The 7,500-nt window shown below is 42.6% G+C and overlaps 1 pseudogene; it reads right to left on the reverse strand.

The window, feature by feature from the left end:
- Positions 1-306: 306 nt before the first annotated feature.
- LOC130304967 (U2 spliceosomal RNA) lies at positions 307-409 on the reverse strand (annotated as a pseudogene).
- Between the last annotated feature and the right edge of the window lie 7,091 nt (positions 410-7,500).

The raw sequence follows: 7,500 nt of genomic DNA on the forward strand, positions 1-7,500 counted from the left end.
TACCAATGCATGGTCAATCAACAGCAATGACACCCCCATGTCAATTAACAAGATTCAGCACCCACTACCTGAAAGACAGCTACCTATCATGTCATGTTCAACCTGCACAGGTGTGCTGGTTGCTGAGCTTATTCAATTAAAGAGGACATTCAGCAGCAGCAGTCCTGTGCCTGGTCGCTCCAACAGGGGCCAGACACAAGCGGCACCACCTATTGTCTTTTGCCTGCAGTAGGGGCCCACTGGACTAGCCAGCAAACAGCTGCAGCAGCAAATAAACAGGTAATTTTTCTTTCCAACACTGAACCTTGGTGGTGCACTTAATATATGCTACCAGATAGGGGACATATCAGATATTAAACTGATATAAACAGACACCACATTTGATACTAGCCAAAAGGAAGAATGAGAAGTGATAACTGTGAAAGGGGAGGAACCAACGCTGTCCCCTTCACATGCACCATCACTACTTGTAGGAAGGGAGGCTGGCTGGCAGCCTCCCATACACACTCTGGCTGGGTGGCAGTCACCCACTAGTACACACAGCAGGCCCTAAACCCATATCATTATTGCTAAGCAGGAAGATGGGAGTCCATTTCACTCTGATGGACCATTTTTAAATGCAATCCATAACCTGGCTTTGGCAGGAAACCTTCTTACTCCTCCTACTTGCATTTGATACTGGGTTTAGGATCTGCATAGGAAATACACACGCACACACACACACACACACACACACACACACAAGCACACACTTACCTGTGTTGCCTGCTGACGCCTCCTTGGCTGTCCCCAAACAGTATAAAACCAACAGCCACGGGAAACTGTAAGGATAGAGGACATACCTGCATCCTATTGGACTCACTTGTCTTGGTTAAATCCAGCTTATTTGAAAACTTATGGTGCTGCTGCTTGTGCTCATGGCAGTGCTGCTTCTGACAAGGCTGTTCTTTGGTGGGCCTAGGTGACATCACAATCTCCATGGTTACATACGCAACAAAGGTCAGATGTTGTTTACATATGGCCATGCCAGTGGTATTGAGTAGCATATCACAGTGCTAAGGGTCCTGGATGCAACAATCTTTCAATGGGGAATAGCCGCACTGAGTTTGTCAAGTGCACCCATGTTTGCAACTCCAACAATACACACATATGTATGTATGTATGTATGTGTATCTATGTGTATGTATGTGTATCTATGTGTATCTATGTGTATCTATGTGTATCTATCTATATCTATCTATCTATCTATCTCTTTCACTCTCTCTTTATGTATATATATATATTTTTTTTTCTTTTTCTTTTATATATATATATATATATATATATATATATATATATATATATATACATATATATAGAGAGAGAGATGGAAATACTTTTTTAAACATGTTTTCACCTTTTTTTTTAACCTTCTTTTTTTCTTCTCTCCATGTTTTCCTTCTTTCCTCCTTTTTTCCTATGCTGCTGCTTCTTATTTTTCTTCTTTTTCAGACCCTATCATTGCACTATTGCTTATTCAATACCACCAGCAGATGGAGACACTATATTACAACATTAGTTGTGAGCAGCAGTTTGTACAAACAAATGCCTCATAGCTGATGTCCTATCCATTATTGCAATGGATGGTTGGCTGGCAACATTTGTTTTTATTATTCCAATACCACAGTACCAATGCATGGTCAATCAACAGCAATGACACCCCCATGTCAATTAACAAGATTCAGCACCCACTACCTGAAAGACAGCTACCTATCATGTCATGTCCAACCTGCACAGGTGTGCTGGTTGCTGAGCTTATTCAATTAAAGAGGACATTCAGCAGCAGCAGTCCTGTGCCTGGTCGCTCCAACAGGGGCCAGACACAAGCGGCACCACCTATTGTCTTTTGCCTGCAGTAGGGGCCCACTGGACTAGCCAGCAAGCAGCTGCAGCAAATAAACAGGTAATCTTTCCAACACTGAACCCTATCTGGTGCACTTAATATATGCTACCAGACAGGGGACATATCAGATATTAAACTGATATAAACAGACACCACATTTGATACCAGCCAAAAGGAAGAATGAGAAGTGATAACTGTGAAAGGGGAGGAACCAACGCTGTCCCCTTCACATGCACCATCACTACTTGTAGGAAGGGAGGCTGGCTGGCAGCCTCCCATACACACTCTGGCTGGGTGGCAGTCACCCACCAGTACACACAGCAGGCCCTAAACCCATATCATTATTGCTAAGCAGGAAGATGGGAGTCCATTTCACTCTGATGGACCATTTTTAAATGCAATCCATAACCTGGCTTTGGCAGGAACCCTTCTTACTCCTCCTACTTGCATTTGATACTGGGTTTAGGATCTGCATAGGAAACACACACACACACACACACACACACACACACACACAAGCACACACTTACCTGTGTTGCCTGCTGACGCCTCCTTGGCTGTCCCCAAACGGTATAAAACCAACAGCCACGGGAAGCTGTAAGGATAGAGGACATACCTGCATCCTATTGGACTCACTTGTCTTGGTTAAATCCAGCTTATTTGAAAACTTATGGTGCTGCTGCTTCTGATCATGGCAGTGCTGCTTCTGACAAGGCTGTTCTTTGGTGGGCCTAGGTGACATCACAATCTCCATGGTTACATACACAACAAAGGTCAGATGTTGTTTACACCTGGCCATGCCAGTGGTATTGAGTAGCATATCACAGTGCTAAGGGTCCTGGATGCAACAATCTTTCAATGGGGAATAGCCGCACTGAGTTTGTCAAGTGCACCCATGTTTGCAACTCCAACAATACACACATATGTATGTATGTATGTATGTTGTATGTATGTATGTATGTATGTATGTATGTGTATCTATCTATCTATCTATCTATCTCTTTCTCTCTCTCTATATGTATATATATATATATATATATTTTTTTTTCTTTTAAATATATATATATATATATATATATATATATATGTACATATATATAGAGAGAGAGAGATGGAAATACTTTTTTAAACATGTTTTCACCTTTTTTTACCTTCTTTTTTTCTTCTCTCCATGTTTTCCTTCTTTCCTCCTTTTTTCCTATGCTGCTGCTTCTTATTTTTCTTCTTTTTCAGACCCTATCATTGCACTATTGCTTATTCAATACCACCAGCAGATGGAGACACTATATTACAACATTAGTTGTGAGCAGCAGTTTGTACAAACAAATGCCTTATAGCTGATGTCCTATCCATTATTGCAATGGATGGCTGGCTGGCAACATTTGTTTTAATTATTCCAATAACACAGTACCAATGCATGGTCAATCAACAGCAATGAAGCCCCCATGTCAATTAACAAAATTCAGCACCCACTACCTGAAAGACAGCTACCTATCATGTCATGTTCAACCTGCACAGGTGTGCTGGTTGCTGAGCTTATTCAATTAAAGAGGACATTCAGCAGCAGCAGTCCTGTGCCTGGTTGCTCCAACAGGGTCCAGACACAAGCAGCACCACCTATTGTCTTTTGCCTGCAGTAGGGGCCCACTGGACTAGCCAGCAAGCAGCTGCAGCAGCAGCAAATAAACAGGTAATTTTTCTTTCCAACACTGAAACCTGGTGGTGCACTTAATATATGCTACCAGATAGGGGACATATCAGATATTAAACTGATATAAACAGACACCACATTTGATATCAGCCAAAAGGAAGAATGAGAAGTGATAACTGTGAAAGGGAAGGAACCAACGCTGTCCCCTTCACATGCACCATCACTACTTGTAGGAAGGGAGGCTGGCTGGCAGCCTCCCATACACACTCTGGCTGGGTGGCAGTCACCCACCAGTACACACAGCAGGCCCTAAACCCATATCATTATTGCTAAGCAGGAAGATGGGAGTCCATTTCACTCTGATGGACCATTTTTAAATGCAATCCATAACCTGGCTTTGGCAGGAACCCTTCTTACTCCTCCTACTTGCATTTGATACTGGGTTTAGGATCTGCATAGGAAACACACACACACACACACACACACACACACACAAGCACACACTTACCTGTTTTGCCTGCTGACGCCTCCTTGGCTGTCCCCAAACGGTATAAAACCAACAGCCACGGGAAGCTGTAAGGATAGAGGACATACCTGCATCCTATTGGACTCACTTGTCTTGGTTAAATCCAGCTTATTTGAAAACTTATGGTGCTGCTGCTTCTGACAAGGCTGTTCTTTGGTGGGCCTAGGTGACATCACAATCTCCATGGTTACATACAAAACAAAGGTCAGATGTTGTTTACACCTGGCCATGCCAGTGGTATTGAGTAGCATATCACAGTGCTAAGGGTCCTGGATGCAACAATCTTTCAATGGGGAATAGCCGCACTGAGTTTGTCAAGTGCACCCATGTTTGCAACTCCAACAATACACACATATATGTATGTATGTATGTATGTATGTATGTATGTATGTATGTATGTATGTGTATCTATCTATCTATCTATCTATCTATCTCTTTCTCTCTATATGTATATATATATATATATATATATAATTTTTTTTTCTTTTAAATATATATATATATATATATATATATATATATATATATATACATATATAGAGAGAGAGAGATGGAAATACTTTTTTAAACATGTTTTCACCTTTTTTTTACCTTCTTTTTTTCTTCTCTCCATGTTTTCCTTCTTTCCTCCTTTTTTCCTATGCTGCTGCTTCTTATTTTTCTTCTTTTTCAGACCCTATCATTGCACTATTGCTTATTCAATACCACCAGTAGATGGAGACACTATATTACAACATTAGTTGTGAGCAGCAGTTTGTACAAACAAATGCCTCATAGCTGATGTCCTATCCATTATTGCAATGGATGGCTGGCTGGCAACATTTGTTTTAATTATTCCAATACCACAGTACCAATGCATGGTCAATTAACAAGATTCAGCACCCACTACCTGAAAGACAGCTACCTATCATGTCATGTCCAACCTGCACAGGTGTGCTGGTTGCTGAGCTTATTCAATTAAAGAGGACATTCAGCAGCAGCAGTCCTGTGCCTGGTCGCTCCAACAGGGGCCAGACACAAGCGGCACCACCTATTGTCTTTTGCCTGCAGTAGGGGCCCACTGGACTAGCCAGCAAGCAGCTGCAGCAAATAAACAGGTAATCTTTCTTTCCAACACTGAACCCTGGTGGTGCACTTAATATATGCTACCAGATAGGGGACATATCAGATATTAAACTGATATAAACAGACACCACATTTGATACCAGCCAAAAGGAAAAATGAGAAGTGATAACTGTGAAAGGGGAGGAACCAACGCTGTCCCCTTCACATGCACCATCACTACTTGTAGGAAGGGAGGCTGGCTGGCAGCCTCCCATACACACTCTGGCTGGGTGGCAGTCACCCACCAGTACACACAGCAGACCCTAAACCCATATCATTATTGCTAAGCAGGAAGATGGGAGTCCATTTCACTCTGATGGACCATTTTTAAATGCAATCCATAACCTGGCTTTGGCAGGAACCCTTCTTACTCCTCCTACTTGCATTTGATACTGGGTTTAGGATCTGCATAGGAAACACACACACACACACACACACAAGCACACACTTACCTGTGTTGCCTGCTGACGCCTCCTTGGCTGTCCCCAAACGGTATAAAACCAACAGCCACGGGAAGCTGTAAGGATAGAGGACATACCTGCATCCTATTGGACTCACTTGTCTTGGTTAAATCCAGCTTATTTGAAAACCTATGGATCTGCTGCTTCTGCTCATGGCAGTGCTGCTTCTGACAAGGCTGTTCTTTGGTGGGCCTAGGTGACATCACAATCTCCATGGTTACATACACAACAAAGGTCAGATGTTGTTTACACCTGGCCATGCCAGTGGTATTGAGTAGCATATCACAGTGCTAAGGGTCCTGGATGCAACAATCTTTCAATGGGGAATAGCTGCACTGAGTTTGTCAAGTGCACCCATGTTTGCAACTCCAACAATACACACATATGTATGTATGTATGTATGTATGTATCTATCTATCTATCTATCTATCTATCTCTTTCTCTCTTTCTATATGTATATATATATATATATATATAGAGAGAGAGAGAGAGAGAGAGAGAGAGAAAGAGAGAGAGATGGAAATACTTTTTTAAACATGTTTTCACCTTTTTTTTAACCTTCTTTTTTTCTTCTCTCCATGTTTTCCTTCTTTCCTCCTTTTTTCCTATGCTGCTGCTTCTTATTTTTCTTCTTTTTCAGACCCTATCATTGCACTATTGCTTATTCAATACCACCAGCAGATGGAGACACTATATTACAACATTAGTTGTGAGCAGCAGTTTGTACAAACAAATGCCTCATAGCTGATGTCCTATCCATTATTGCAATGGATGGTTGGCTGGCAACATTTGTTTTTATTATTCCAATACCACAGTACCAATGCATGATCAATCAACAGCAATGACACCCCCATGTCAATTAACAAGATTCAGCACCCACTACCTGAAAGACAGCTACCTATCATGTCATGTTCAACCTGCACAGGTGTGCTGGTTGCTGAGCTTATTCAATTAAAGAGGACATTCAGCAGCAGCAGTCCTGTGCCTGGTCGCTCCAACAGGGGCCAGACACAAGCGGCACCACCTATTGTCTTTTGCCTGCAGTAGGGGCCCACTGGACTAGCCAGCAAGCAGCTGCAGCAGTAAATAAACAGGTAATCTTTCTTTCCAACACTGAACCCTGGTGGTGCACTTAATATATGCTACCAGATAGGGGACATATCAGATATTAAACTGATATAAACAGACACCACATTTGATACCAGCCAAAAGGAAGAATGAGAAGTGATAACTGTGAAAGGGGAGGAACCAACGCTGTCCCCTTCACATGCACCATCACTACTTGTAGGAAGGGAGGCTGGCTGGCAGCCTCCCATACACACTCTGGCTGGGTGGCAGTCACCCACCAGTACACACAGCAGGCCCTAAACCCATATCATTATTGCTAAGCAGGAAGATGGGAGTCCATTTCACTCTGATGGACCATTTTTAAATGCAATCCATAACCTGGCTTTGGCAGGAACCCTTCTTACTCCTCCTACTTGCATTTGATACTGGGTTTAGGATCTGCATAGGAAACACACACACACACACACAAGCACACACTTACCTGTGTTGCCTGCTGACGCCTCCTTGGCTGTCCCCAAACGGTATAAAACCAACAGCCACGGGAAGCTGTAAGGATAGAGGACATACCTGCATCCTATTGGACTCACTTGTCTTGGTTAAATCCAGCTTATTTGAAAACTTATGGTGCTGCTGCTTCTGATCATGGCAGTGCTGCTTCTGACAAGGCTGTTCTTTGGTGGGCCTAGGTGACATCACAATCTCCATGGTTACATACACAACAAAGGTCAGATGTTGTTTACACCTGGCCATGCCAGTGGTATTGAGTAGCATATCACAGTGCTAAGGGTCCTGGATGCAACAATCTTTC

The sequence above is a fragment of the Hyla sarda genome, unplaced genomic scaffold (genome assembly GCF_029499605.1).
Source record: "Hyla sarda isolate aHylSar1 unplaced genomic scaffold, aHylSar1.hap1 scaffold_130, whole genome shotgun sequence".
In the NCBI taxonomy this organism is placed as follows: Eukaryota; Metazoa; Chordata; class Amphibia; order Anura; family Hylidae; genus Hyla; species Hyla sarda.